At 39.8% G+C, this 10,579-nt stretch overlaps 1 pseudogene; it reads left to right on the top strand.

The window, feature by feature from the left end:
* Window positions 1–5,348: 5,348 nt before the first annotated feature.
* Window positions 5,349–10,579, top strand: part of LOC123453615 — a 10,469-nt pseudogene continuing 5,238 nt past the window's right edge.

The following is a 10,579-nucleotide window of genomic DNA, read 5'->3' as shown; positions in this document are numbered from 1 at the left end:
CACGGCAGCAGACATTTGGTGGAGAAACCTGTTCATCTGGTGAGAGGCAGGAAGTTGACTTCCAGCTAGACTCCACCTTTAGAGTTGCCAACACCTGCCAAAATAGCACCACTCCCTGGGGACTGTGTTCAGCTCATGAGCCTGTGGGACGTCTCGTATTAAAAGCATAATACACGTGTTCTGAATTCTCATGAATCCGAGTTTAATGAATCACTGCAAGGTGATTGTCTGTTATTTGGGAAATTACCTGCACAAATTACTACAGAGTTGTTAGTTACATGGAAAACAAAGCCCCGTTTTCATTTGGAATTCAAAATGCTTGTCTATGCCAGGCACTTTTAGTAGGGTTGCTCAATATTTTCATGCACTTAGTCCTGTAGAAAGTTCTTGATTTGTTTTGGATATGTTCTGTCCCGAAGAGTCTCAAATTCCTGGTCTCAACCAATCTCCCTGTCTCATCCTTTTGGGTTTAGTAGTATAAGTGTGTGCCTCTCTAACCAGCTGTGTTCATCTATTTTGGTCTTTAAACTCTGATTTGCCAAGGCTTTATATGTAATTGTAGGATGAGCCACAGTCACTATACACATGTGTTAGCACAAGGTTTTTGTTGTTTTGTTGTTTTTGTTTTTTTTTTTGTTTTTTGAGGTAGGGTTTCTCTCTAGGCCAGGCTGACCTGGAATTCACTATGTAGTCTCAGGGTGGCCTCGAACTCAAGATGATCCTCCTACCTCTACCTCCCTATTGCTGGGATTAAAGGTGTGCGCCACCACACCTGGCCTTGATGTTGCAAGTCTCTCAATCATTTTGTGTAGTCTGAGAGTAGAGAAACAACTTTTGCACTAGGACACATTGGTTATTTCTAGCCTTCCCTTGGTGCATATTACCCTAGACCTGTTAAGCTCGCCTGTATCTTGTCTCATTTGTCTGTGACAGTGACAGATATAGTAGATGATGACAGGCATCCGTATGAACACGCCGGCACACCCTTTTCCTGACTGCTGAAGGACATCTGGGGTTCTCTTGTCCGCAGAACATCTTTAAGGCTGCAGAGTGAAGGGATGACTGTCTGTACCTCAGACCTGCTGCACTTTAACAGCTAGAGGGTGAACAGAAAATAGTCTTATACATATTTTTGAAATTATTTTATTTGCAAGGAGGAGAGAAAGAGAGAAAATGGGCATTCCAGGGACTCTAGACACTGCCAACACACTCCAGATACGGCATCACATTGTGCATCTGGCTTTACATGGGTACTGGGGAATCAAACCCAGCGTGGAAACCTAGGTCTTAACAGGCAAGCATCTTTATTGCTGGGCCATATCTCCAGCCCCTTGAAATATTTTAAATAAAGCAAAAATATCACTGTTTGGACTTAAGAGATGACTTAGCAGTTAAGGTGCTTACCAGTGAAGCCAAGATTCACCAGTACCATGTAAGTAAGAATCACAAGGTAGTATATGTGTCTGGAGTTTGTTTGCAATGGCTAGAGGCCCTGATGTACCCTACCCATTCTCTTACTCTGTCTCTGTCTCTGTCTCTCTATCTTTATATCAAATAATTATATATATTAAAAAAATCTCACTGCTTAATGGAAATAAGCCAATAACTAATTTTATATGTAATTTTCAATAGTTTATGCTATCTTTAGAAGTCCTTAATATAGAGAGAATGATACAGATGGTAATTTAAAATTTACTTAGAAGTACACATTTTACTTCAGGTGAATCTGTTTTAAAATAATTCCAATTGCATAAAATTTTGTTTACCTTGATCCTTAAAATAATCAACAGACTCAAGCTAAACAATCTATGAGACATCTATTAAGATGTCCACCAAACTTTCAGCTACCTATCATTGCTCTAAAGAAAGCTATACTCATCTCCTTTTACTTTGTTTTCCAGTGGGAATAAGTCATTCAAGTGCCTCAGCCAAAACCATTCAACCCAAAATCTCGAATCAAAGTTGTTTGCCTCTAACCAAATCACTCACAGAAAGAAAAGGAAAGGCCAGGGGTCTTTAGAACACTACCTCAATTTATCAGCTACTAAGAGATGGGATTCAGGCAAAGTGCCTTAAAAGACTTCATGCTCCAGGAACGCAGGGATCATTCTCCTATGTCATACAGCATGAGTGGGGAGACGGTAGGCTCAGTACAGGAAACCCACACTCTTCCTGTTCCAAAGTAGGAACATGAACCTTTGCATTCACTTATAATATACATTCAATGGATATGGAAAAAATGTAGTGTACTACCCACATACCTCAGGTATATAATAAATTCTTTACTCTCTTTTCCCTGTTTTGAAATATTTTATTTTTATTTATTGATTTCACAGAGAAAGAGGGAGAGAGACAAAGAAAGAGAATGGGAAGGCAAGGGCATCCAGCCACTACAAATGAACTTCAGACGAGTGTGCCCCCTAGTGCATCTGGCTAATGTGGGTCCTGGGGTATCGAACCTGGGTCTTGTGGCTTTGCACACAAATTCCTCAAGCACTAAGTGAGCCATCCAACCTTCTTTTCCCTGTTTTTAAAGGCATTACCTAATGCCTAATCTGAGATCAGGACAAGAGGACAATGAGAGCAGAAAAATATGATTAAGCTAGACCTGATATGACTACCATGAAAGCTAGAACCCACAGGTGGAAATATGATTATGGTACCAATCTCAAGAAAGCACCACACAGATGGAAATTATGTAAGCTAGTGATTAGTAGTGCCATTAAAATAAAGATAACACTCTCCATAGTACAACCTCAATCAATATCAAGGAGAAAAAATTGTTTGTTCTAATACGTGATTACTTAGGATGTGAATAAAAAAATTACTATTCTCAATCTGTAGTTTGCTTTGTTTTAAAATGGTGCAAGCACTCAAACCCAGGGCTCCACACATGATGCTGGGCAAGCAGCATTCTACCACTTAACTAGACCCCTCAGCCCTCAAAATATTGATATCTTTTAAAAGCTTACAACTTGCTTAAGGTACCTATGGTTTAGTAATATACTACTGTCTTAACTTGTCACTTTAGGAAGGGGCCTAGGAAAAAATTTCTCCTTCTTTTTTAAATAAGTGTCATAGAAATTAAAGTTTCTATAATTGTTTTTGTTTCAACATCAGACAACACAATCTTTAACCACAATAGAAGGACCCACCTCAGCCACCATACAATTTTCTCCCATGATATATTCTAAACCTGGTAGCCAAAATAAATAATTGATAAATATTAATACAATTAATCAATACATTAATTAAAAAATAGTAAATAAGTAAAAATAAACTTTATTTCTTAAATGGCTTCTGTCACAGTGATGAGAAGAACAGCTGCTGGTCAAAGGCTGGATGTACACAAGACAGCTTAGATCACACAAGGCTTCTTAAAACCTTTCACGTGGAAAAATGAGTGGTGAATGTCAAATTTAATGATTGCCATTGAAAAATTCAAATAAACCTGTCAGTGAATTAGTTTTATGTAGAATACCATCTGGGAAGTCTTGAACCAGAAATCCTAACCACCTCCTCACCCACATCAGAGTCCTCACATCTCATGTGTAGATCTGAGTTGTCCTGAGCAGACAAGGAAAAGTACACTGAACAGAGAGAAGAAGCCTTATGCTAATGCAAGAGTTATGGACTGATAAGCAAATAGTCCATTTCTTCACAGGAGTCAGGAGGTAAAGTGGGGTTGGAATGCTCAGTGGAATGTTGTGTTATGGAAGAGGGAACTTGAGTTCACTAAGTGGGGTCACCTTTGCTGCCCAAAGATGTCTACACATAAGATGACTTTCTGTAGGTCAAAATACCCAAGGCAACATAACAACGTCCTTATTTTGGGTTGAAATGCTTCTCCTCTTCCTCTTCTTCATCTTTTGTAAATGTCTATGCCTACCTCTTCATCTGTTAGGATGATTCATTGACATTGCAACCTCAACAAACACAAAACTGAGTTCAGCTTGCCCCTTCCATAAAATCTATTGTATGGCAATACTTCCAAAGCTCACTCACAAAAGAGTTGTTACTCTTTCTAATTGCATGTGTCAGCAATCCCAGAACCACCTTAGCCCTCTTTCTCTAATCCCCCACATATGGCTTGCCTTTAAAAATCACATAAGGAGGGCTGGCTTAACGATTAAGGCATTTTCCTGCTAAGCCAAAGGACCTCGGTTTGATTCCCCAGGACCTACGTAAGCCAGATGCACATGGGGTACATGTATCTGGAGTTCGTTTGCAGTAGCTGGAGGCTCTGGCATGCCCATTCTCTCACTCACTCTCTCTCTCAAATAAATAAATAAATAAATATAGTTTTTCAAAAAGAAAAAGTCTTTAAAAAATCACATGAGGAATCCAGCAACTGTTTGCAAACTTATCTATACTCCTTGACAAAGCTGATTCAGGAATTTGGTGTGTGTGGGGGGGTATCTTTGAGAGTAACAGAACCATTCTGAACTCTTGGGTAGGCTTTAACTCAGGAGTCAGGATGTTCGATTCTCTGCCTCACAAAACTTCAACTGAGTTAGTGACCTCCAGGTTTTTGTCTTGTGAAATTGAATAAAATCCACAGAGCATAGAGGGTAAGGTTTAAAAAGTTTTATTATAAAGCATAAGAGAAGGCGGGGAGAAAAGGCAAGGCCCCTATAAAGCAGGAGGGTTCCCTTAAATGGGACATCATTGAATATTACTGTCTTGGAGCTAATGAGGCTTTACTGGATGGGGAATGAGATGATCTGTCCAATCTCCATGACAGGTGACATATGCCTTGTAATCTTCCTCATATCTTCATGCTTGGTTTCTGGGAAAAGAGAACTTCTCTAAGGAAAAATAGGTAAGGAAAAGCCACACACCCCTTTCAAGCACAAGGACATTTCCTGCTTTCAGCTATGGGAGGGAAATGCTACTCACTTTCAGGGCTCTGGAACCCCCAACTGCCTAGTCAATGGTTATCAGCTGTTTTTATCACTGCCACTGCCCCTTTCCGTCCCCTCAACACTGTGACCAAGAATAAATGTCAACTGGATCCTGTGATTTCTGTCTCAATGCATCTTCAAAATTTGTCCATTTTATTTAAGATGGTACAAACCTTTGTGAAGATCTAAAAGCCCAGTATCACCTGGCCTGCCATTGCTCTTCTGCTGTGCTGCCCTTCCCCGCCGTCTGGCTCCTCCAGCCAGTGTGGCTAAGTGGTTCCTTCTAGCGTGGGAGTGCTCCTCCCCTGGGCATTGTCTCTAGCTGCGCTGTGTCTGGAATGCTCACCTGGTCAACGTCTCCATCAAGCCGCAAGTTTTGGCTCACAGCCCTCCTCCCTGAGGGCGCCTATACTATGCAGCCAGCTTATTTCAGCCTCTGAGGCCATGTCCTCCAACTGGAGACTTCAGAGCACGGTGACAGTGCTCGGCATTTTAGTCGAGAACGTATTTCATCTGCTTCTACCTCAGGTAACTTCATGAGTTGAGTGTCAGCCCCTGCTAAGCTAGAAACCCCAGCGAAATTAAGAATAATCGACTCGCTTGCTGGTATGCCCTTCTCAGCTGGAAGCAGTAGCTAGATGTCAGTAGGATTTCCATGTTTATAAAGGAAGATGATTATCTTAGGAATGGCATGCTTAGCCTAAATACAGAGCAAAACTATTTCACCTGGTACTTGATGTATTGAAAACATTGTGTGGATTTGGCTGTATCTGGTCATATTTGTCCATGAACTACTTACTGATTTGGGATGGTAATTATATTTAACTTTAAAAAAAAAACTGAATCCATGGCTCTCCTGCATCCACCCAGACTGTTGTATTTCTTTTATAATACATATGAGAAAGGCATGACTTTAACATGTCATCCCAATGGTTATCTTTAAAAATCCTAGCAAAACTAGATTATTCATGCAGTTTGTATACTTCTCTTTGTTGAGGAGGTTCAAGATACTTTCTGACTCAGTTAAATTCCAGTGACTTCCTTTTAACTAGTATATTGGTACTTTCCTAAGGCTCCTGTAATAATAATTGTAAGAACTGGTGGGCTGAAGTCCCAGATCAAAATGCCCAGCGTCTCAAATCAAGCTACCACCAGAAACATTCCACCTCCAAAAAAAGTATAGAGTATCCTTTCCAGCATCTTCTTCCTTCAGGTGGTTTCTGGAAATCTTTAACCTGTGGGTCTTTAATCCCCATGTCTGCCTCTACCTCCATAGACCCTCATTTGCTGCTTGTCTCTGCATTCAGAGTTTCTTCTTTCTGGGTCTCATAAAGACACTAGTCCAGAAGGATTTTATCATGAGATGACTAAATAATTGTAAAAGACAAAAACCCCATCCAAGTCATGGTACATTCAAGGTTTTGGAGGGACATAATTTTTGAGTAAATATTGTTTATTATACAGAGGTATGTAAAATCTACCTGATAAATGCTTATTAGATAATTCATAGTATATAGTACCCCATGATTTATACCTCTTAATTTTCTGTTTTTTGTTTTGCCACACTTGCTTTATTTTATTTTATTTTTTAAATTTTTTTGTTTATTTTTATTTATTTGAGAATGACAGAGAGAGAAAGAGGCAGAGAGAGAGAAGAGAGTGGGTGTGCCAGAGATTCTAGCTACTGCAAACGAACTCCAGATGTGTGAGCCCCCTTGTGCATCTGGCTAACATGGGTCCTCGGGAATTGAGCCTTGAACCGGGGTCCTTAAGCTTCACAGGCAAGCGCTTAACCACTAAGCCATCTCTCTAGCCCCACACTTCCTTTATTTTTGCTTGCTTCCTTATGCTTTGTGTTTGAAGCAAAGCATTAAGCCCAGGTCTTGTAGCTTCCATCATAGTAATTTCTGAAGGAACGTAAACAATTAGAAATGAATAATTTTGTAAAATAAAGTTGGAATGCATATACTCTGTTTTGCAGGACGAAAAGTTCAGAGTTGAGAAAGCAGACAAGAACAGAAAATTGCAGGGAGAATATTTTGAAAAAACTCTGTCCAGGCAACCTTGACCCACACTGTAAAGTTCTGTATGAACACATTATTTCGCAATCTCATGAACCTGCAAGTTAAGCATTAGTAGAGTCCTCCCTCCTCTCTCTACCATTGGTAGGAACATTTTTGACACTCTATGGAGTACCTCATAATGTTTACACATGAGCTGTTTCCCTCTTGGGTGACAAACGGCACCCTCCCACAGGCTGAACCAATGACAGCCCAGAGAGAAGAACTGAATAAGAAGCTCGTTAGAAGATTCCCAAACTTTTTCTGTTTTCAGAAAATTGATTACAGTCACTAGGTATGTGTTTTTCAGATGTACACATGATAAGGACAACCTAGGGTGTCTTTAATTCATGTTGGCTAATGATAATATCAGAGATATGCAATTTTCCTCTATGCATCACTCCTATGTATATTCAAAAGACAAGCTGCTTTCTTTGTTTAGACATACAAGGATGAATGTTTTGCTCAATCAGAATATGCAAATAAAAGTCAGAGTTCTATTTAGATGTCATGCTGAGGATTTTGTTTGGTAGCTACAGTTGTGCAACAACATCATAAGTAAGGACATATAGGAGATGAGGTTCATATTTTTATAGCCCATGAAATGTTGACTGTTGAATGTAACCATGCTGGATGACATAACGGAATGTCCAGAAGTTATTTCATCTGCATATTGCCTTCATAAACACTCAAATAACTGAGCGCTATGATAATCCTGAACACCACCTCCCTTCAAAAGAGATAACTATGGAGGGCCTAAAATTGCTCCATCAGAATAAAAAGATTTCAAATTTCAATTCTCTTTAATGGTCATTTGGGGAGAATGAGATAGTAACCAGCACAGGAAATATTTAGTTAGTCCTTTCAGCCAAAGTACCACTTCTTATTAAAAAGAAGGGTTCTTATAGATAACCTGCAAAATTGATTAAAATGTGTGAAATTACAAAGCCATTCATTTGCACACATATTTCTTATTTTATTTTAAATTGGGAAGATCAGAAGGTAAAGATTTCATTACAAGCAGATGTCAACAAATAAGTGGTAAAAGGAATATAAATAAAAACGGTCATTTTTCAAACATCCTAGTAATATTTTTTTCCAATAAGTCTCCAATATTTACTAAAGTTGTTGCATGGAAAGATTTGGAACAAGATATTCTTTTCTCAAATAGCTGCGTCTACAGGTTACTTATTAATTTTGGAAAGGAATAGGTCTATTCACAAAGGAGAAATTTGCAGGCACCTACTAAAGGAAGGGATGAACTTTTGTTTACCAAATGTAGTTGAAACTGTGACCTCACGCTTGCCAATGCTGAGTACTGTGAAGAGTAAAACACCTCCAGTCTATTTCCCACCACAGACACTTACCCGGTCCTCCCTGTGAAGAAGACATTGGACAACTCTGACTTGAGCGACATTCTGCAAGGCATCCGACATAGACTCTTTGAAAACAATTAAATGAACAGCCAGAAAGACAAGGGAAAAAGAAGTAATAGCTAGAGTTCTTTTCTAAATTACAGAATGCTACCCTCTCATGAAAACTACAATCTATAGTCCTTGATTGGATCCTTAATTGGGAAAACACATACATTTCTTTAAGTAAGTGTTATATATTGACCAATTATTTTCCCTTAGAATCCTGTGAACATAATACTACAACAAAAACTTTGAACAACACACACATCCTGTTCCAGAAATCTACCAAGTCTATTTTTGTATAAACCTGAGTCAATACACTATTGAACTATTTATGTTTTAAGACACATGCTAAGGTGAGGGATAGCTTTTGTTTTACTTTCCAGAATTGAGAAATAAGTCTGTTTTAGGTAAAGTAAAAAGTGCACATGTTTTCTTTTGTAGTCATTATAGTTTCAAATTAGCCTGTCTGAAGTTAAAATTAAAAAATAATACCTACTAATAGTCATGCATTGTTTCAACTAAAAAATAAAATCCACTTTAATTCAAAACTAAATTGAAAGGTAGTAGGCAAGAGACTGTGGCTGTAGTTTTAGCTCAGTAGAAGAAATCTTACTGTGAATGTGCATTGAGTTCCACCCTCCCCCATCACAAAAAGAAAGAAAGAAAGACAAAGAGAAAGAGAGAGATGTGGCCAACGACTATCACTGTGACATATATGTATATTCACCAAAATGACTATGGAAGCACATTCTAACTTTTTCAAAAATAGAATTAAAGAGAATTTCTTAACTAGCTAATAGATACTTCTGTCTGTATAACTGGTGCTGGGTCCAGAAAAATGCCCTGCTCTACACAGCACAGAGTGTATTGATTCTGGGGACTGCTTATTCTGGGTGAAAGGGCAGAGGAAAGTCTGCTTGCTTTTGGTCAACCTGCATTTTTTTTCTTCCATATTTTGCCTTTGTCAGTGTTCAGCCTGATCAGTCTCTTGGTGCTACTAGTGCAAAAGTCAAGTTTAATGACATATCAGAATGCTTTGAGCTCACTGGATTAGGTTGCTCAGTTAATTATCTACCTTTATGGTAGAGTGTAGGCACAGGAAAGAGGAAGAGAGCACGACTTTTAAACTCCACCTTCTCTCACATACTCTTATTCAAAAGAGCTCTCATGACAAGAGAAATTAACAAAAGGGAACTATAACGTTCTGTATTTTGCTGCAATGAGCTAAATTAGAAAGTTAATAAAATAAGAAGATACACTGTGCAGTGGGCCCTGGGCTTTGATTTCAAACAAGATGATGGAGGACTTCTTGTCAAGATGACAGCCACCGAACCATGCTTCAGATACTGGGATAATGTCAGGCAAGAACTGTGCAGCTCCTATGAGAGGAGGTCTCAGCAGACCAGCCCTGGGTAGGGAGGAGTTGGAGTGGGACAGGGTAAGTCATCTGATTCCCATGCTTTCAGTAAGCCGACTGGACTCACCACAGCCGAGTTCATCTCGCTACCTAGGTGCTCTGGCCTGCAGGCTCTCCTGACTGCACCCTACAGCTCAGCCCACATGCCCTGTCTCCCCTACTCCAGCTGACTCCCTGATCCAGCCTGGTCTGTGGAACCCCGCAACCTCCACCATCTCTTCACTGCCCCAGCCCCTCCCAGTGGCTGCTTGGGACATCACCTTAGCCTCAGAAGGGGAACACAGGAATAACTGGCAAACACCTGCCGGGGGAACCAGGGAGTCCTCTATCACCTGCCCATCTGGGTATAGCAAGGGAGCAAGGGCCAGTGCTTCAGCCCCTGAGACACAGGCAAGACACAGCTGAGACCAGGTCTGTGGATCTCAGACCTCCAACTGCACCTTTAATATTAAGCCACAGCCCAGAGCTGCTGGTGCACTTACACTCTCCACAACCCGCACATCTCTAAATACAAAAGCATCCCGTGATTACTTTATTCAAACACAAAACAGAACACTCAGTGCAGACTCCACAAGGGAAAACTCTTTCTTCCTTCTGGATTAAATAAGACTCCCACAATGAAATGGGTAGACCCCAGTGCAATTAAAAACAACAACAAAAAAAAAAACAAAACAAAACAAAAAACCAAGCTAGGAGATCTCCTACAAGGTTGTTTAGTCCTACAATGGAAGTTTCCAGTGAAAACATAGAGAAGACAACAGGAGTAAACTTTCAAAATAA

Source organism: Jaculus jaculus, chromosome 12, assembly GCF_020740685.1.
Source record: "Jaculus jaculus isolate mJacJac1 chromosome 12, mJacJac1.mat.Y.cur, whole genome shotgun sequence".
NCBI classification, from domain to species: domain Eukaryota; kingdom Metazoa; phylum Chordata; class Mammalia; order Rodentia; family Dipodidae; genus Jaculus; species Jaculus jaculus.
This window is presented reverse-complemented; position numbering and strand designations above follow the sequence as displayed.